The sequence below is a fragment of the Elephas maximus genome, chromosome 1 (genome assembly GCF_024166365.1).
Source record: "Elephas maximus indicus isolate mEleMax1 chromosome 1, mEleMax1 primary haplotype, whole genome shotgun sequence".
Taxonomy (NCBI): domain Eukaryota; kingdom Metazoa; phylum Chordata; class Mammalia; order Proboscidea; family Elephantidae; genus Elephas; species Elephas maximus.
The window spans coordinates 21,989,066-22,011,763 of NC_064819.1; positions in this window are offsets into that span (position 1 = coordinate 21,989,066).

Sequence of the window (22,698 nt, forward strand, 5' to 3'; positions counted from 1 at the left end):
TTGGGTCAGGCACACCTTAGTCTTCAAGGTGACATCTTTGCTTTTCAAAACTTTAGAGAGGTCCTTTGCAGCAAATTTACCCAATGCAATGTGTCTTTTGACTTCTTGACTTCTGCTTCCATGGCTGTTGATTGTGGATCCAAGTAAAATGAAATCCTTGACAACTTCAATCTTTTCTCCGTTTATCATGATGCTGCTTCATTGGTCCAGTTGTGAGGATTTTTGTTTTCTTTATGTTGAGATGTAATCCATACTGAAGGCTGTGGTCTTTGATCTTCATTAGTAAGTGCTTCAAGTCCTCTTCACTTTCAGCAAGCAAGGTTGTGTCATCTGCATAACGCAGGTCGTTAATGAGTCTTCCTCCAATCCTGATGCCCCGTTCTTCTTCATATAGTCCAGCTTCTCGGATTATTTGCTCAGCATACAGATTAAATAGGTATGGTGAAAGAATACAACCCTGACGCACACCGTTCCTGACTTTAAACCAATCAGTATCCCCTTGTTCTGTCTGAACAACTGCCTCTTGATCTATGTAAAGGTTCCTCATGAGCACAATTAAGTGTTCAGGAATTCCCATTCTTCGCAGTGTTATCCATAGTTTGTTATGATCCACAGTTGAATGCCTTTGCATAATCAATAAAACACAGGTAAACATCCTTCTGGTACTCTCTGCTTTCAGCCAGGATCCATCTGACATCAGCAATGATATCCCTGTTTCCACGTCCTCTTCTGAAACCAGCCTGAATTTCTGGCAGTTCCCTGTCGATATACTGCTGCAGCTGTTTTTGAATGATCTTCAGCAAAATTTTGCTTGCATGTGATATTAATGATATTGTTCTATAATTTCCACATTCAGTTGGATCACCTTTCTTGGGACTAGGCATAAATACGGATCTCTTCCAGTCAGGTACCCAGGAAGCTGTCTTCCATATTTCTTGGCATAGACAAGTGAGCACCTCTAGCACTGCACCTGTTTGTTGAAACATCTCAATTGATATTCCATCAATTCCTGGAGCCTTGTTTTTCGCCAGTGTCTTCAGAGCGGCTTGGACTTCTTCCTTCAGTACCATCGGTTCCTGATCATATGCCACCTCTTGAAATGTTTGAACATCGACTAATTCTTTTTGGTACAATGATTCTGTGTATTCCTTCCATCTTCTTTTGATGCTTCCTGTGTTGTTTAATATTTTCCCCATGGAATCCTTCATTATTGCAAATCGAGGCTTGAATTTTTTCTTCAGTTCTTTCAGCTTGGGAAATGCCGAGCGTGTTCTTCCCTTTTGGTTTTCCATCTCCAGCTCTTTGCACGTCATTATAATACTTTCCTTTGTCTTCTCGAGAGGCCCTTTGACACCTTCTGTTCAGTTCTTTTACTTCATCAATTCTTCCGTTTGCTTTAGCTGCTCGACGCTCAAGAGCAAATTTCAGAGTCTCCTCTGACATCCGTCTTGGTCTTTTCTTTCTTTCCTGTCTTTTCATTGACCTCTTGCTTTCTTCATGGATGATGTCCTTGATGTCATTCGACAACTCGTCTGGTCTTCAGTCACTGGTGTTCAATGCATCAAATCTATTCTCGAGATGGTCTCTAAATTCAGGTGGGATATAGTCAAGGTCATATTTTGGCTCTCGTGGACTTGCTCGGATTTTCCTCAGTTTCAGCTTGAACTTGCATGTGAGCAATTGATGGTCTGTTCCACATTCGGCCCCTGGCCTTGTTCTGAATGATGATATTGAGCCTTTCCATCGTCTCTTTCCACAGATGTAGTCAATTTGATTTCTGTGTGTTCCATCTTGCGAGGTCTATGTGTATAGTCACCACTTATGTTGGTGAAAGAAGGTATTTGCAATGAAGAAGTCGTTGGTCTTGCAAAATTCTATCATTCGATCTCCGGCATTGTTTCTATCACCATGGCCATATTTTCTAACTACACGTCTTTGTTTTCAGCTTTTGCATTCCAATCACCAGTAATTATCAATGCATCTTGATTGCATGTTCAATCAATTTCAGACTGTAGCAGCTGATAAAAATCTTCTATTTCTTCATCTTTGGCCCTAGTGGTTGGTGTGTAAATTTGAATAATAGTCTTATTAACTGGTCTTCCTTGTAGGCGTATGGATATTATCCTATCACGACAGCATCGTACTTCAGGATAGATCTTGAAACGTTCTTTTTGACGATGAATGCAACACCATTCCTCTTCGAGTTGTCATTCCCAGCATAGTAGACTGTATGATTGTCTGATTCAAAATGGCCAATACCAGTCCATTCCAGCTCGCTAATGCCTAGGATATCAACGTTTATGAGTTCCATTTCATTTTTGATGATTTCCAATTTTCCTGGATTCATACTTCTTACATTCCAGGTTCCGATTATTAATGTATGCTTGCAGCTGCTTCTTCTCATTTTGAGTTGTGCCACATCAGAAAATGAAGACTTCAGAAAGCTTTACTCCATCCACATCACTAAGGTCAACCCTACTTTGAGGAGGCAGCTCTTCCCCAGTCATCTTTTGAGTGCCTTCCAACCTGGGGGGCTCATCTTCCAGCACTATATCAGACAATGTTTTGCTGCTATCCATAAGGTTTTCACTGGCTAGTGCTCTGCAGAAGTAGACTGCCGGGTCCTTCTTCCTAGTCTGTCTTAGTCTGGAAGCTCAGCTGAAACCTGTCCTCCATGGGTGACCCTGCTGGTATGTGAATACTGGTGGCATAGCTTCCAGCATCACAGCAACACACAAGCCCCCACGGTACGACAAACTGACAGACACGTGGGGGTCTTAAACATTAGCAATAACCAACTAGAAAATATAAAACAAAAATCCCAATCACAATAGCAACCAGAGCTATAAAATTGCTGGCAATGCAAGAACTAGGTAGTTTTACTAAAATATACAAAAATATATATATATATATATATATATATATATATATATATATATATATATATATACAAAGGCCTGAGTAAATGGGGAGATAAACAGAACTTCTAGAAAGGAAGACTCGTAAGTAAGCCACGCTGAGCAACATTAGAAGAGCAAGGCAGCTTCATGCGTGTTGACATGCAAAGATCTTCAAGACATTTTGTTAAGTGAAGGAAAAAAAAATCAAGTTGTAGAATAACATAAAAAGAATATATTCCTGTCGAATATTACATAAAACCATGTATTTCTATATGCAGATGTATGCAAGTAAATGACTAGCAAAAAATAATATTCTTCTTACCTCAAGAAAGGAGCTATGATTGGAAATAGGAAGGGAGGATTTGGCTTTTTTCTGTATTCTTAGAACTTCTCTTAACAATATATATTTGTGCATTACTTGTGAGAGATAATAACACCAATGAGGGAAACAAGGGAAGGACCGGGGAGAGGAATTTCTTAGAACAGCTCATGGAAAGAGGAGGATGAGGTTTTCAACAGGTGGAGACAAGCGGTAAAGACATTCCAGAATGGAAAGCCCTGAGGAAAAGTATGGAAGGATAAACGAGAAGGAAACAAAAGGTTTGCCAACTCCCGATTTACACCATACTTTACATTTTGACACCTTTGAATTATGGTGTTGGCGAAGAGTATCGAATATACCATGAACTGCCAAAACGAACAACTCTGTATTGGAAGAAGTACAGCCAGAATGCTCTTTAGAAACAAGAATGGCAAGACTTCGTCTCATGTACTTTGGGCATGTTATTGGGAGGGATCAGTCCCCGGAGAGGACATCATGCTTGGTAAAGTAGAGGGTCAGCGATAAAGTGGACTACCTCAATGAGATGGATTGACACAGTGGCTACAACAAGGGGTTCAAGCATAGCGATGATTGGGAGGATGGCACAGGTCCAGGCAGTGTTTCGTTCTGTTATACATGGGGTCACTATGAGTCAGAACTGACTCGACAGCATCTAACAACAATAGCATTACATTTTTAAAGCACGTTTCACACAGCATCTCATGTGAGTGACGCTATCATTATAGGACTTAAAGCATCAGTTCTGAATTTGAACCCAACTCTACCATTGTGTGACCTTGGACAAGTTATGTAATGTCTCTGAACTTTAGTCTCCTCATCTCTAAAATTGGGCTAGTAATAACAGAAGAGGAAGAAGAAGACCCAGTGTATAGTAATATTTTAACTATAGAACTAAACTGGAGCCCTGGTGGCACAGTGGTTAAGTGTTCAGCTGCTAACTAAAAGGTAGGCAGTTTGAATCCACCAGCTGCTCCCTGGAAACCCTGTGGGGCAGTTCAAAGGAAGGAAAGTTTGAAGCACAGGTACCCAGTGAGGGCATTCTCATCTTTTCTAGCCTGTTCTGAAATTCTGGATAATTTCTTCTTCCATATGAAAATGTCACATCCTCCAATTTTTCTATCACAAGAGCCATCATTATTTTTCTGAGAATATCTTTACTGACCTCTTTCCCTGAGATGCCATGTAATGAAATGTTAATGGAACAAGTGTGTTTTGGCATCTGCACTAGACACACACACGCTTCGTATCGAGCAGGGACATTCCTCTAACGCACAGGAGACCAGTCAAGGAGGATCATTATAAAGAAGCTTCCACAGCATCTCTTCCTTTCTGATTTGCTATAGATGGGACTCTTTCTCTCCTAGGTGAAAGAAAAGGGGGAAAGGATAAATGAGAATTTGTAATGCAAGTCAGCTGCCAAAGAGAAAACCATGCACAGATAAGAAAGCCGACTTTCCTCGAGTGTGACTGCAGGTGTGACCAAAATCAGCAACTGTGTTTAATATTTTAACAAGGTGGTAGGCAGAAATCACATCATTACAGAATGTGATTCGGTAAACCACAGAGGTTGTGCCTGTGAGTTTTTGCCTGATTAGGCTTTTGGAGGATGAGGGAGGAAGGGGATTGAAATGCAGGGAGTTGCTGATTTTATCATCTCAGAGTTACAGGTAAGAAATGGTGAAGCAGTGGAGCACAAGAATTAGTGTTTAATATCCCAAGGGAATTCTTTATGTTTAGAAAAACCCATATAGATTGTATACATTAAGTAAGTACCTTACATGAATTATGCATGTAGGAACTGAATCTTCTTAAAATCTAAATGGCGGATTTGCTGATCTGTAAGAACACGCATTAAGTTGTGGGTTAGCGTTGGCTTATTTTTCCCATTACTATTCTGGTACATTCTGCAACACATATTCCTCAGTTCAGGCAAAAATTCAGCATTATTAACAGCTCCGTTTTAACTTTAGAATCTCTTTAAAGATCTCATCTAGGCCATTAAATAGATAAGTTGATTCCTTTTCAAAGATACTGAGAATATTACATGAGAATCCAAATGCGTTTCCCTCTCTGCTCAAATTCCTCCTCCCAGATACATATATCAGTGTTTTCTCATTGACGAAACCATCTTTGTTAAAATTGCGTATCAAGCTCTTACGAGAAAATAGTGTATTATGCACTAGAGCAACAGAGGGCCTGCGTCTAATGCACTTAGCCTGTCCTTGCCCTCCTGCCTGGAACATTTTCTCTCAATTCCACTGTTGCTGTATTTACAAGCTGGTGAGGTCCTCCAATAGCCCCAGGGTCCTCAGAGGTACCAAAATCCAGGAAAGGCTGGAGAACTCTTTCAGCTTGGGTCTCATGAGCATCTTTGATTCCTGGCTTCACTCCCTCACAAGGCCCTCTATGAATGCTATTGCCGGAGTATGCAAGAACCTAGAGCAATGGTTACATTTTACGTTACCCTTAGTGGCTAATAAGTCATCCCATTGCCATGAAAAGCATTTTTGAGCATCTCTTGCTAGAGGCAGTATATAATACAGAGTACTTGCTAGTATATTGTTCTGTGTTTCAGTGGCTGGCCTGGGAAATTTTATCCAGAGCAGTAGGGTCCTTAAAGGAATTGTAGAGTTAATAATTTAACACAGGTCTGGGTATTACCAAGTTGAACTGTGTGATCAATAGTAAATCAAGCCATAACGTGGAGTAGCTGATGCTGGACCTGTCGGAGTCCAGAACTGATATGATTGACGTTGGATTTGATCCCATTGGAATCAGAATAGCTCTGCACAGACTCAGCCCTACACAGTACCCATAGGTCCAGCAAGTCACTTATAGATGCCTATTCTGTAACTGGAGCCCTGGTGGTGCAGTGGTTAAGAGATAATGGCTACTACCAAAAGGTCGGCAGTTCGAATCCAGCAGCCGCTCCTTGGAAACCCTATGGCACAGTTGTACTCTGTCCTATAGGGTCATTATGAGTTGAAATTGACTTGATGACAAAGGGTTTGTTTTTTTTTATTTCTATGATTGAATAGAATATAACTGAGAGTGCATGATGGTTTCATAGAGCCCTTATCACTCCTGGAAATAGAAGCAAACAGGCTCACAGCACATGCTCTATCCATGATGAGAAATGAATGCTTGACTTAGGGAGAAAAGACTTAAGTTTGAATTAGGCTCCCCAGTCATACCTCATGTATCTTGGCAAAACCCTTAATCACTGTGAATCAACTATAAAATGAGCATAATGGCACCGGCATACAGGCTATTACAAAGCTCAAATTTGGTAATGATTGTAAAATGTCTTATAAAGGGCAAACAATGAAACATACACATATATTTGGAGTTATTTCTATTTTGTTATTATTATTATGGACATTAATGAGCATATGGAAACAAACTAACCAAGTATCACTTAGTACAGTGCTTCTAAAAATTTCATGTACATGTAAGAACCACCTAGGGATCTTGTTAACATGTAGATTCTAATTCAGTCATTGTGGCAGGCATGAGACACAAGAGCCTAACGAGCTCACAAGTGATTCCAATACTGGTGGTCTGGGGACCACACCTTGTGAACTAAGTATTCACTACAAGTTGGGACCCTTAAAAATGATGAATGGATAAAATGTTTCATATGTGACTCTGGGAGAAAGAGCCTGAACTTGTTAGGTTATTATTCTCTTTTGGACATAAAGGCTGTTTTTACTTTGCATTGATTGTATGGACTGTAGGTTCCAGGAGTCTGTAACATAACCTCGGCTGTGGAGTGTTGGGTTCTTTTGCAATAAATCACAAATGCAGTCAAGAAATATCAACGAATAGCTTTTATACATTTTTTTTTTTCTTTTAGAGATTTCACTTTGCCTGAATATTCAGCTACCCTGTTGAAAAAATTCAATTTGGCAACCCATTCTTGGCAGTCCTGAGAAATTATTTCCAGCAGAGAAGAGTTATGGCTGCATGGCCTGAGCAGGACCTTTACCTCACAAACGTCCGCCAGGCCCGGCAGCCTCTCAGCAGCTGTGTTTACTGTGAAATTCATCTTTGTCACAAATAGCAAATCACATACTACGGAATATCACAATCTTATTATGGGATGTCATCTTCCAGCACAAATACATTATTTTCAGCAGATTTACGGACAGTGCAGCCCACATCACTGCCAGCAAGTGATGGATGGGCTTTACCTGGATGCATTTGGGTACGTGATTTACACACAGCAGGCCCGTGACAGACATGGGCGGCAGCCAGACCCGGGGGGCTGTGAAGAAGGTTTCTCCTTCACGGTCTCTTAAACACAAAACTCAGTGATGGGAAAACGTTGTGACACAGACTTCAAGGGAAAGAAAAAGGGACAACCCAATAGCCTCACCGCAACATTTTGCTGCTTATGTATTAATTTAGACTGTGCAACAATGAGCCTGTGGTGGAGTTCACACTAGACCTTGTTGGATGGGCCCACAGGAAACAGCTGGTATTAAATTCCGCTCTATAGGAAACCTGACATTCAACAAGGGACTACATCTAACACAAGAAACAGCATCATACTGTCACATTTTGGAATTTCTGTGAGAAGCAAATAATCTTACCAGCGAATAAGACCAATAACATGTATTCCTTCACTTGTGGCCATTTTATCTCTTTGGAAAGAATCAGATCTTAAGAAGAAAGGGAGCTGTGTCAGAATGCTCCTTAGAAGCGAGGATAGTGGGATTTTGAATCACATACTTTGGACACGTTATCAGGGGGGATTGGTCCCTAGAGAAGGATACCATGCTTGGGAAAGCAGAGGGCCAGCAAAGAAGAGGAAGACCTTCAACGAGATGGATTGACACAATGGCCGCAACAATGGCTTCAAACATAACAATCATGAGGATGGCGCAGGACTGGGCAGTGTTCCGTTCTGCTGTACGTAGGGTCACTATGAGTCGGAACCAGCTCAACGGCACCTGACAACAACAACAGCAAATATCGTAATTACAGAACTTCATTTTAAAAGGGATCTTATCGTGTGCTCAGTGCATTAATCTCTTCCCTGCATTGTGGCTCATAGTTCATCATAACCCAACCCCAGAGCCGTCAGCATAATCATCTCTAATTATGATATTTGTCGTTGTTGTCAGGTGCCGTTGAGTTGGTTCTGTCTCATAGTGACCCTATGTACAGTAGAATGAAACACTGCCCTGTCCTGTGCCATCCTCATGATTGTTGTTATGTTTGAACCCATTGTTGCAGCCACTGTGTCAATCCATCTCTTGAAGGTCTGAGTCAGAATTGATTCAATGGCAGTGTTTTTTTTTCCACATTGTGGTTGCCTAATCTCTGCTTGAATACTTGAGGTACTGAGAAGATCCTCATCTCCACAAAAAAAATACGTATTTTTTAAATTTCCGAAATACTCTGGACTATAAGAAAGTTCTTCCACATACTGAGTCTGTATCTCCATTCCCCACCCACTGATACTAGTTCTGAAACTTGGGGACTCAAAGACTGAGTGTAATGCATTATCTTTTTAGCCCATCAGGTGTGTGAAGAATCTCCACCATTCTCCCTGAATCTTCTAGAACCTGTCAGACACCACCAGCCAGCAAGTTCCTTAGGGCAAATGTTCCCAAAGTCTGCCAGGGCATAACTGGAATAATTCAGACCACAGTGCCAGTTAATGCAAGTTTCCATACAAAACTGACAGGAAATTGGTCCCATGGCTGTACAATGCAGAGAATATAAATTTTTTAAATTGAATTAAATATGTGACAGAAAAAAATTATAAATACACATGCTAAGGAGATGAACCGTGAAGAGTAGAAGAAATCTTTTTTTTTCAGATTACAAATGAAATTTTATTTTGATTTTATGTCATAATAACTGTACTAAGTAGCAATACGGTATAGAAGCTCTAAGATAGATGCTGAAACACAGCCAAATTTCTCTGCATAAAAAAAGGGGAAAGATCTGGAAGGGAGAGTGAGGATCTGAGAAGGATAGGGCTGGAGGGGTAAGGAGACAGGAAAAGAGAGATTCTACGGGGAAAATATTAAATGACGCAGGAAGCATCAAAAGAAGATGGAAGGAATACACAGAGTCATTATACCAAAAAGAATTAGTTGATGTTCAACCATTTCAAAAGGTAGCATATGATCAGGAACCCCTGGTATTGGAGGAAGAAGTCCAAGCTGCTCTGAAGACATTGGCAAAAAACAAGGCTCCAGGAATTGATGGAATATCAATTGAGATGTTTCAACAAACAGATGCAGTGCTGGAGGTGCTCACTCATCTATGCCAAGAAATATGGAAGACGGCTTCCTGGGTAACTGACTGGAAGAGATCTGTATTTATGCGTATTCCCAAGAAAGGTGATCCAACCAAATGTGGAAATTATAGAACAATATCATTAATATCACCTGCAAGCAAAATTTTGCTGAAGATCATTCAAAAACAGCTGCAGCAGTATATCGACAGGGAACTGCCAGAAATTCAGGCTGGTTTCAGAAGAGGACGTGGAAACAGGGATATCATTGCTGATGTCAGATGGATCCTGGCTGAAAGCTGAGAATACCAGAAAGATGTCTACCTGTGTTTTATTGACTGTGCAAAGGCATTCAACTGGGTGGATCATAACAAATTATGGATAGCATCGTGAAGAATGGGAAGCCCAGAACACTTAATTGTGCTCATGAGGAACCTTTACATAGATCAAGAGGCAGTTGTTGGGACAGAACAAGGGGATACTGATTGGTTTAAAGTTAGGAAAGGTGTGCGTCAGGGTTGTATTCTTTCACCATACCTATTCAATCTGTATGCTGAGCAAATGATACAAGAAGCTGGACTATATGAAGAAGAACAGGGCACCAGGATTGGAGGAAGACTCATTAACAACCTGCGTTATGCAGATGACACAACCTTGCTTGCTGAAAGTGAAAAGGACTTGAAGTACTTACTAATGAAGATCAAAGACCACAGCCTTCAGTATGGATTGCACCTCAACACAAAGAAAACAGAAATCCTCACAAATGGACCAATAAGCAGCATCATGATAAACGGAGAAAAGACTGAAGTTGTAAAGGATTTCATTCTACTTGGATCTGCAATCAACAGCCATAGAAGCAGCAGTCAAGAAATCAAAAGACGCATTGCGTTGGGTAAATCTGCTACAAAGGACCTCTTTAAAGTGTTGAAGAGCAAAGATGTCACTTTGAAGACTAAGGTGCACCTGACCCAGGCCATGGTATTTTGAATCGCATCATATGCATGTGAAAGCTGGACAATGAATAAGGAAGACTGAAGAAGAATTGATGCCTTTGAATTGTGGTGTTGGTGAAAGAACGAACAAATCTATCTTGGAAGAAGTACGACCCGAATGCTCCTTACAAGCAAGAGTGGCAAGACTGCGTCTTACATACTTTGGACATATTGTCAGGAGGGATCAGTCCCTGGAGGACATCAGGCCTGGCAAAGTACAGGGTCAGCAGAAAAGAGGAAGACCCTCAATGAGGTGGATTTGCACAGTGGCTTCAACAATGAGCTCAAGCATAACAAGGATTGTAAGGATGGCGCAGAACTGGGCAGAGTTTCGTTCTGTTGTGCGTGGAGTCACTTTGAGTCGGAACTGACTCAACAGCACCTAACAACAACAACAATAACCGTAAAGGTTGGCGCTTCAAGCCCACCCAGAGGCACTGCAGAAGAAAGGATCTGCTTCTGAAAAGTCACGTCCTTGAAAATTCTGTGGAACACAGTTCTACTTTGACACACATTGGGGGTGCAAGAGTCAGAATCTACTTGACAGCACCCAACAACAGAGCTAAAAAACCACAGGTGCCTCCGATTGTGATCTTAACATCCCTCCCCCTACTCCCTAGCTGTGGGATTTGAGTAACTCACTTCCAGGGCCTGGGCTTGAATGAGGGGAGGCACCTAGGATGCACAATGTAAAATGCCACCGAACACTCACACGGCAATCTGTACTTGTACAACCTTGAGGGTGTGTGCCCCCCTAAATTTCTACCTCTTGCCTCATCCTAGGCCCAGGAGCACTTTGTCTGTGCTACAGTTTTTTCATCTGTAAAAGCTAATAATCATTACTCTTTGTGTCTTGCTTTTTTGTTATTGCTGTTTTGCTATTTTTCATAAGAAACACATGCACTAATGGGCATGCAAGCATGTTGTCAATAGTAAAATGCCTTGCATAGATGTATGACAGCTTAAATTTTTTTTTAATTACAGGTACAGTTAATGATACTTCATACTTTTGACCCAATTAATATGATAGTTCATTTAAACAAGAAGTATTAACATCAGGCGTAGCTGAGGTATGGCAGGTAGGACATATGCCCTGGTGTGGCTTGAGGAAGCGCACTAATGAGCTGTTTCTATTGGCCGTCACATTTTCCATCCCCAGCTGTGAGAGATCATTCAACAATTTAAAACCAATTTCCATAGGCGCTGTTTTCCATAGCTAGGCCCCTGATTAACGTATACGTTTATAAAGATAAATCATGAGTGTCCAGCAGCAACTGTATTAGTTGAAGGCAATGGATCTTCAACCTTGGCTGCACACTGGGATCACCTGGGAGCTTTCCAAGGTGCTGATGCCTGGATCTCATTCCTAGAGAATCTCATTTCATGGGTGTGGGGTGCAGCCCAGGTATTGTATCGAGATGTTTAAAGACTCCCCAGGTGACTCTAATGCTCAGCCAAGGCTGAGAACCAGTGGTTAATGACTTGACTACTTTAGAAGCCTTAGAAAGGTGTTTTGAATTGATTTAAATTTTATGGGGATTTTTTTTTTAGAGAACATAATTTTTCTGTTTGGAGAATGTATTCCGTAGAGCCAAAGTGACAGGCAAAATTCACAAAATCGTATTCTGATTCATATACACGTAATCTTTAAGACAACATATAGGAAACACCAAAACTCAAGTAGTTGCTTATTTTTGAGGGAAAAAAAGTATTGCGGGCAAGCATTTTTTCTAAAGAACAGTCTAATACAGTGCCCCTTGTAGATGACATATTATCTAATGCAAGGGTTCTAGATCTTGGCCACATATTAGAACCATCTAAGGAGCTTTTAAAATCCCCACTCCATGGCTACACCCAGAGGCATAACCAAGGAATGGGAGGTAGGGTGCGTGCCCTGGGTGCGGCTTGATGAGAGGCGCTAATGAGAAATTTGTATTGGCCACCACAGTTTCCATCACCAGGTGTGAGAGATCATTAGCAATTTAAAACTAATTGCCATAGGTGCTCTTTTCCGTAGCTAGGTCCCTAGCTATACCTTAGGTCAATAGCATTAGAGTTTCTGGGAGTGAGACCCAGGCATGAGTATTTTTCGAAACTCCTCCAGGTGATTTCTATGGCAGGCGAAGTCAGAACCCCTAACCTAATTCAATCAAAATCAAAATCAATGCAACCAGCACTTACTGAAAACAGCCCATTTATTTCCAGGCACTGTGAAGAAGATGCTCCCCACCCTCAAAATGCACCCAGTTAGTGGAGGAGAAAAACATGGCGACGTGTATTAACAGCGGTATGAGTAAGATGCAGTGGGAGCCCAGAAGGCAAGCATGCTATGTATGACTCCTTTAGCGAGGCATGGGACAGAGGAATTAAACAGACAACTATAAGATTCCTCAAGGAATTTTGTGAAGATGCGATCTGAACTGAGATCATGGTGAGAAGTGCATTTCAGAAGAATATTTAGCTGGTGCAGAGGGTCAGAGGTCTAAATCAAAGAAATTAACTATGTCATACAAGGTTACTAATTTTCTCACAGTTAGAATAGAATTAACTATCTAAACAAGGCCTTATTGACTAGAGAGCATTTTAGCATTCATCAGTGTCAGTGGCGTCACTAGGGTTGGTGTCATACCCCTCCTGGTGCTAATTACCACAACACTGTAGCTAAAATACCAGAAAATATGACAAAATCAGCGTCTATGAAAACACTAAAACCCAGTGCCGTTGAGTTGATTCCGACTCATAGCAACCCTATAGAACAGAGTAGAATTGCCCCATAGAGTTTCCAAGGAACGCCTGGCGGATTCGAACTGCCAACCCTTTGGTTAGCAGACGTAGCACTTAACCACTACACCACCAGGGTTTCCATGAAAACACTAGCAGCAACAAAAACAACGGTACCTGTTTATGGTGTGTGCAGACGAAACCATGTGATTTGAAGCATCGTTGTAATTAACAATGACTAGAGCACACTACAAGATTCCGAAAGTAAATTAGCATAGAGTTTTAGCCTTGTAGGTGTATTGATACCTGTAAGGTGGGCTTATGAAAATTTTTGTTGTTGTTATAACTCGCTACAGGGATTTTTTTATAAAAAAAAATAATTCCTGCTCAAACACTGCACACAAAAAAATGTATGGACAGTCATTTTCTTGTCACCCCCCTCTGACAGTGTCACCCAGTGTGGCTCGCACACCCTACAACCTTCTAGTGATGTCACTAATCCATGTATTTAAATGCAGATCGTGGAATACTTCGTTACTGATAGTTGCAATTGATTTCGACTCATGGCAGCCCCATATGTGCAGAGTAGATCTGCTCCGTAGAGTTTTTAAGGCTGTAACCTTTGGGAATCAGACCTGTTTTCTGAGATGCCTCTGTGTAGATTCAAACCACCAACCATTTTGGCTGGTAGTCGAGTGCTTACACACAGAAACTTGGATGGATCTCAAGGGAATTACATCGAGTGGAAAAAGCCAATCTCAGAACACTGCACCCTGTATGATTTCATTTATATAACATTCTTGAAATGACACAATTACAGAGATGGAGAACAGATTGGTGGTGGGGCTGAAGGGGAAGGAGGAGGGTGTGAATATATACGAAGCGTAGCAAGAGCAAGATCATTGTGGAGATGGAATACTTCTATCTCTGGATGGCAGTAGTTACATGAATCTACACATTCAATAAATGATACAGAACTATGCCTTCACATTGTGTCATTGTCAGTTTCTGGGTTTCCATATTGTACTAGAGTTAAAATGTAACCAATAGGGGAAGCCAGGGGAAAGGTGCAGGGGACTTCTCTGTACTACCTTTGTAACTTTGTGTGAATCAACAGTTATTTCAAAATAAAAAGGGGGTTTATGAAGCAAACTAATAAAATGGATCGTCCCCCCCCCAAAAAAAAAACCCTACAATTTTAATATTACTCTGACAAAAGGGCAGCCCTCGTGGTGCAGTGGTTAAGACCTCAGCTACTAACCAAAAGGTCAGCAGTTCAAATCCACCAGCTGCTCCTTGGAAACCCTATGGGGCAGCTCTACTCTGTCCTGTAGGGTCTTCATGAGTCGGAATCGACTGGATGACAATGGGTTTGGTTTTTTGGTTTATCGACTGGATGACAATGGGTTTGGTTTTTTGGTTTATGACAACAGGCAATTTAAGATCTCGCAAAGAAAAACAAACAATACTTGATATTCCTATTATTTCTCGCTCCTTTCTCTCTCACTTTCCATTCTGTTCTTTCTTCTCATCTTTCTTTTCCTTTTTCTTCCCTTGTCCTCCCATCCTAATCTCTTGGTCAAAATCACAGTTAAAGGAATGTATTTTAATATTCTTCCAAACAACAGAAAGAAGACAAAAATAAATAAAGGACCCAAGAGAGAGAAAAGTTAGTGCTGTTCTAATAAATCTTGGTTGTTACTAAGCTACAAGCCTATTCCAAAAATTTAGCTTACAATTTACACAGCAGGATACTCACATGCTGTTTTGTTAATGTGCTAACTTCAGGCTAAAAGAAGAACCAAAAACATCTCCATTACAACCACTTTTAGCTCCTTTAATCTAAAGATGATGTGTTTACAACAAAGAGCAAACTTTTGGGATGATACTGGAAAATGCACTTGAGATTTTAATACGTTTATATTTTTTGTTTTTAAAGTTGATTGCAGACTGACATTTTAAACTATCTTTTGTTTAAAATTCGCTCATATAAAAAATCAAATGGTCATTGATGGAGAGAATTCTTATGCTAATCTCATTAATAAATCTAAGACAGGCTCTGCTATAGCTAAGTGTATCTGAGACATTATCTACAAAGCAAATCATATTTTTCTTTGGTTTCCATTTTAGTAATAAAAGTAAGTTTGTGAGAGCAGTTCTTGCCAGACTCCAATGCATAGTGAGAAGTCGGGTAGCTAGAAGCCCCACCCCAGGATCAGCAGCCAGCCTCAGGCCTCAGTCGGAGCCCCAACCCGATGCAAGCATACCCTGCTCTGCCCACTCGTGATTGATGTTCTTGGCAATAGACAGCTCCTGAAACTCAGAGGCCTCAGCCGCTTCTCAAGATATCAATGCTGTGAATAAATCAATTCCTTGATCTTTAAATGTCATTTATATTTCTAAGTAAGAACCATGTACCTAAAATTCTTGAAAGGGATAAATGTTTTTTTTTTTTTTCAAACTACAAAAAAGGAGTATTTTCTTTTACACATAGATCTTTTCAGATAACCCCAAAATGCCTTCAACTGAAGAGAATGTTAACATTCCTTAAGGAAAAAGAAGCAGCTAATTATACTCAGACATTTAATGAGATTATTACATACCGTAATGTTTCTAAAATCACTTCAGACTTTTTTACTAACATGCTTAAGCCCTACTATGTATCAGTTGTCAGCGGCCGTTGAATCGGTTCTCAAAACATGAGAATGAAACACTGCCCAGTCCTGTACCATCCTCACAATAGTTGCTATGCTTGAGCCCATTGTTGCAATCACTGTGTCAATCCATCTCATTGAGGGTTTTCCTCTTTTTCGATGACCCTCTACCTTACCAAGCATGATGTCCTTCTCTGGGGACTGATCCCTCCAGATAATGTGTTCAAAGTACAAGAGACAAAATCTTAACATCTTGCATTCTAAGCAGCAGAATTGGTTGTACTTTTTTCAAAACAAATTTGTTGGTTCTTCTGGCCATCCATGGTGTATTCAGTATTCTTCACCAACACCATAATTCAAAGGCATCAATTCTTTTTCACCCTTCTTTATTCATTGTCCTGCTTCCACATACATATGAGGTGATTGAAAATACCATGGCTTGGGTCAGGTGCACCTTCGACTTTGGACTTCTTTAATTGTTAGAGAAATCTGTGCCATTGCTGACTTAAAGAAAGTGGATAATGGACCACTCAATTACTGGGAAGCGACTTTTTAAAAGTTAAGCTATTGTATTATGTAGCTACTTTGTTAGGTTCTTCCAACACAAAGGGATTGAATAAGTCAAATGATGACAAGTCTAGAAAAACAAGTTTTAAATTTGAAGAGACATTGGGCCCTCTTGAAAGTGAAATATAAAGCAGATGAGCTAAGAACTACTCTCAAAAAATGAAACCCAAAGCAATTTTCAAGTCCTAGGATGCGTGGAGCATCCTCCTCAGGCATGAGATATTTGATGCTGGCAGCAACCTGTGATCGAAAATCCAGCTAATGAGATTTGAGGATCCTCTGGAACCTGCCAGGGACTTTCTTTCTGGCCTTTTTCTTGTTACCTCTTTTCCAGCCCTTCTTACTCTCAATTCTCTCTAGTCCTGATCTAATGCTCTCCTTTCTTTGCTTTCCTACATCAGATATTATCTCTGCTTGAAGAAGCTCCTTCCTCCACTGTCTCCAGTCCAGTCCCTCCATCAGCATCTATTTGTTGAGCCCCTGCTACATGCCAGGGACTATGCAATGGGGAACACAGGATAAAGGTAGACAGGGCCCCTGCCTTGATAGAGCTCAACTTTAGGTTGGTGAGGCAAATAATAAACAAGCAAACAAATAATTAAACCAGATAATTTCAGATTCTGATAAGAGCTCTGAAGGAAATCAAAAGAAGGAGGTGATAAAAAATAGCCGGGGGCAGAGAGACAGGCCTACTCTATATAGATAGGGAGGCTGGCAAAGGCATCTCTGAAGAGTTAACATTAAACTAAGGACTGAAAACTAAAAGGAAGACTGTCATGCAAAGAAGAGGAAAAGAGCTTCATAGACAAGGGAGAGAAAATGTGAAGACTGAGGTGGGAAGGGAATTAGTAAGTTCAGGCAATTGAATTAGGATGTGAAGGGCCAGAACACAATAAAGCAAGTTGTCCTAACGAGGCTGGAGAAGTGAAATCGTGTTGGGTCATAGGGGCTGCAAGGCTGTGGAAGGAGTGTGTATTTTATTTTTAGTGAATTGCGAAGTGACTGAAGAATTGAAAGCAAAGGAGTAATATGATCAGATTTATATTTTTAAAACATTGGTCTGGCTGCAGTGTAGAGAAAACATTTTAATTGTGAGAAAAAGGGGACCAGAAAGATCTGTTATGAGGTTATTGCCATAGACCAGGTGAGTGATGATGGTAACTTAGACTAAAGAGGTGGTAGTGGAAACTGAAGAAGGTGAATGGATTCTAGTCAGAGTTTGAAGGTACAATCAACCATTCTTGTGGGTGGATAGGACTGGAAGGATAAGAGAAAGAGAGAAATACAGGACAAATTGTGGTCTGGGGACTTGAGAACCTAGATGATGGTGGCATCATCTAATTAAGTAGGGAAAACTAGAGAAGAAATAGACTTGGGAATAAATAGGGCTTATGTTTTGGACACTAATTTGAGGTACATGTGGAACGTCCAGGTGAAGATACCAAGGAGCAGTTTTGAAGAGTGAGAAGCATAAAGCAAGGAGTGGATTCCATCACCCCCCACCACCACTGAAATCCCATTGATTCATCTATCTGTCAACATTTAAATATGCATACCCTCGAGCAAAAACATTCACTTCTAAGTGTCTCTCCCTTAGGAACTGCTAACAGATGCGCACCATGAAACATACCCTGGGGTATTTACGTAGCCTTGCTTGTGATACAAAAATTGGTATCAACTGAAGTGTTCATGAAAATAGGAGTGCTTCATAAACTGAAGTATGCCCATAACACACAGCCTCTGGGAGCAGTCAATGGGGAGCCCAAGTGTTGTGCAATGAGAAGATCACAAAGCTATATTCTTAAAAGAAGAAAGTCAAGTTATAGGAGCACATATAATATCATCTCATTTGTAGGGAAAAAACCTGTATTTCACGAATGTACGTACATATGTAAGCAAACCTACAGAAATGGGACTCAGAGGGTGATCTCCCAACTGATGGAAGAGATTGGAAGAGAATGTGGGGGTGGGGGATAAGATTTTTTATTTTATTTTACTTGAGTATCATTAGAATTTGTACAAGAAAAAATGGATGCATAGTTTTAACATTTTAAATAATATTTAAACCAATGGTTTAGTGGGTAAGTCCTAACCATTGATCTCAAAAATAACGAATTTCTGCTCCCTTATTTTTATAAATAGTGGGAAGCAAGGACCAGACAGTCTGAAGTCTCTTATCATAATCACACAGCTGGTAAAGACTAAACCCAGGTTTTTTGATAGGCTGCCTGGCTTTTAGAGATGTTGACAAGTTATATGTGAATGTTTTGTTTCCTTTATTAAGTATACAACTGTCTGCAATGTATGGATTTTGAGAGTAAGATGTATGCAGGTATTCTATACATTAAGTATAGTTGTATATTTCTCTCTACTTCTGGGGGTGAGAAAGGATGGATTTAGAGTAAGTCAGAGGATTCTTAATACAGGTCATCCCAGACTCACGACAGGGTTCTGTTCCAATGAATCCATTCTAAGTCGGTTCTGACATAAGTGGAATACCTCATTTTTTCTTTTTAAAGTTTTCATTATTATTGCCTATTATTATCATTATCTTTATAAAACTGATCTTTATTTGTTTTGGGGTGTTGGAAAGATTGTATATAAATTTACAGATGTATTTTAACACATACATAAAAAAATACAAACCATAAAAATTTATTCTGACGATGAAGAACAGGTGGAGGGCATTGGCATTTTGTTGGTTGTGGTAATAACTCGACGTGTGGAAGGTTCTGGGTCATCTGGACTATCCCTGGGAATGGGGATGACATTTCTAGTCAGAAAATAAGTGAAAATTGTTGTGTATGGTCCTTCTCTTTTTGCTTCATGTATTTGATGGTAACATCTCATTGCTTCTCGACTCTGCCTATTGACTTTAGCAAAGCAATCAGCATTTGGGTCCATGTTTTCAAGCAACTGAAGCCCTTGATTTAGTTTAGAAAACGAAATCTTTACGGCCGTGTTTTGAACAGTAAACCGTAAAATGATAACAGCAACAAATTATACACTGCAACATTATATGTAATAAGATGAAAAAAAGAAAAAGATAGTCAAAGGTGTGGTTTCTCATAGCTCGGATACATTGTAAATCAAGTTTTTTTTACCTATAGCTAGAAACTCCACTACAGCACGAAGTTTAATAGTTGGAAACACACACACACACGCACACACATGAACACACACACACACACACAGACACACACACACCAAGTATAAAGAGGATCTAACAGTGTGGGACAAGATGATGGACTAGCCACATGTCCTAAGAAAAACACAGACTTCAAAGACCCACTTCCCTCACCATCACTTCCTGAGAGACGAGTTCTCTGGATGACTCTACTAATTAAATTATGATTTTACGGTATAATTCAGTAAATACCAAACTGAGGCAGGATTCTCTGTGGCCAAGATTTGATAGACCTGGGAATGGAGAAGGGTGGTCTAGGAGAGAGGAAGGGACAGAAAGCAGAGGAGAGAACCAAGGAGTAGATCTCTGTGTGTGTTTTACTTTTATTGAATTTCGTCCTATCTACATACAGCTGGTTCTTTCGAATGGGAATAAAGTAAGTGCTGTCCCTGCTACACTGACTTGTTTCTCAGGGACTCTACTGTAGGGGTGGGACATGGGAAATGCTTCTTCAACACTCTCCCTCTGTAAGGAGGCATCTTCACACCATAGCAGCCCTGTCTTCTCTCTGCCCTTCACTTATTCCTCCCAGTGGACATGAGGTGACATGTCTGACTGGTTGGTACTAAGAAACAAGACTGCAAAGTCTTGACAGTTTATCTCCCCTTTTCCACTTTGGAATCAATTAGTCTGCAGGTAGCATGCATTCTCTTCTTTTCCATGCCCTGAGTTTTACAAAGGCAGGCATCCACAACAGGGACAGGGACCCTGTAGATAAGTCTTTTTAATTCTGGGATTCAGTATTAACCTGCTAGCCCCCAAACAGAAGCTATATTCTCTGGTGTTAGCTTCGTTGGTAATAAAAGTTATATGTTGACCTTCAACCTGTCTTGCTCTTAAGTCAGTCTTATTCTCTCTTCCCTTGGTTTAGAACCCAAGTGGACAAGTGAGGTATTATTTATTAGACCCCCTCCAACCTCAATAACTACACCTGGAATGGCAGGGAAACAGTCCTTTGGTCAAACTAGATTTGGTGCCTGTGATTTGGGCCCCTGTAGAGGCACAATGCTTGACACCAGACTACCAAAAAGTGTTCAATTCTGAGGAGTTATTGAACACATGTCACTACAGAAATAAACATTCCATTACCTTTAGAGATTTGTGTGTACCTAATGTAATTAATGTAATTAAAATATTTTATTGCCATGAAAATAAATCTTACTGTCTGATGGCTTTAGGTCTAAGAAAAGCCACTTCTTTTGTAAAGTCTACCTTGTTCACACATGTGAGATATGCTTCCTCCTGCCTCAGTTTCCCAGATGCCTCCTTTGTACCGCTCAGGCCATGTTCTACAAACAGCCTTCTCTGGCAGCAGATGGGACTATGCCTTCTCTCCCTTTTCTAGGGTTGTGAGCTCCTGCAGCCCAGGGACCTTATCTTGTTCATGGCTGTTTCTTTGCAGTATCTATCACAGAGACTTGCAATTTGCAGATAGCAAGGAAATGCAATTTTTAAAATTTTTAAAAGCAAGCAGATCATAAACCAGGAGGTTTAGTGTTTTTTTTTTTTTTTAGTGTTGGTGGCAAATCATATCATGTACTTTGCCTCTCTATAGCCATTTAATTACGTATTTAAAAATCAGTGGACATCAAGGACTGTCTTGAAAAGAATACGTTTCCAGAGTGCAGTCTTGGAGAGTTGAGAAATGTGGAAAGGGGGAGGGGCAGTACCTCTCGTTCTGTGTGATCTCATCTTCTTCACTATTACTTAGCCTTAATCTCTGCCTCTTGCTTGCCATCTGTATGATGCAGGTACCCGTTACCCTACAAAGACCCCCCCCATCACCATCCCCAAAGGGGTGTCTTAAGTGAACTCATCAATATTCTGATCAATGTAGTCTTCTGCTCACTGTGTCCTTTGAGTGCCATGTCGTGCCTCGCTTAGCTGCAGCTGTCTTGGTCCTTGGTCAAGACTCCTGAGCTCTTTCCCTCAAGGCCCCCAAAGCTGCATTTTCAAGCTGCCAAATGGGGATGGGGATTATGGGATCCACATAGAGGCTAAGGAAACTGCCTTGTTTCCCAACCCACATCACTTGGTGTCATGGATTGAATTGTGTCCTCCCAAAATATCTGTCAATTTAGCTGGGCAATGACTCTCAGTATTGTGTGATTGTCCACCATTTTTATGTGGTTTTATTCACCATTTTATGTGATTTTCCTACATGTTGTAAATCCTATCCCTGTGATGTAATAAAATGGATTAGTGGCAATTATATTGATGAGGTCTACAAGATTAGGTAGTGTCTTAAGCCAATCTCTTTTGAGATACGAAAGAGAGAAGCGAGCAGAGAGACACGGGAATGTCATACCTCTAGGAAAGCAGTGCTGGGAGCAGAGTGTGTCCTTTGAACCTGAGATTCCTGAACTGAAATGCCCCCAGGCCAAGGGAAAAATGATGACAAGGACCTTTCTGCAGAGCCAACAGAGAGAGCCTTCCCCTGGAGCCAGTGCCCTGAATTCGGACTTCTAGCCTACTGGACAGTGAGAGAATAAACTTCTATTTGTTAAAGCCGTCGCTTGTGGTATTTCTGTTATAGCAGCACTAGATGACTAACACACTTGGGTTCAGAGGGCATGCCCATGTTCATTGCTTCCTGGAGAATATTAGAAAAACAGTTCCTTCAGCTCCTTCTGAAGTCCCATCCTTCCTTTCCTGCCTTCTTCCCCTAGATACGTGTACAAATCTCTTCCTCACTCTCTTTTAGGAAAAAAAGAGGATCCATGAAAATCCATGCTTGATGATCCTCTTCACCTCAGCTGTGCCGCCAACGCACTTAAACTAGACGACTTGCTAAATCAGAATGTTGGTGCTGTAAACCCCACTTTATCCTACACCACCTGGCTAAAGAAGCAGCGTGAAGCCTCAGAAAAGCCTGTTGGAAGTATCCCAACTTAACCATACACTTAGTCCAGCTCTGAGCCTAGGGGCTGAGAAACTTGCCATGCCCAGTTTCATCTCAGTGCTCACGTCTTTAAGTCACTGTCCAGCTCTGCAGCTCAGACTCAGCCTCAGTGGAATGAAACCTGATGATTGAGCCTGGCAAGTGGACTATTGCCAAGAACCCTGTGGTGAATATGAACT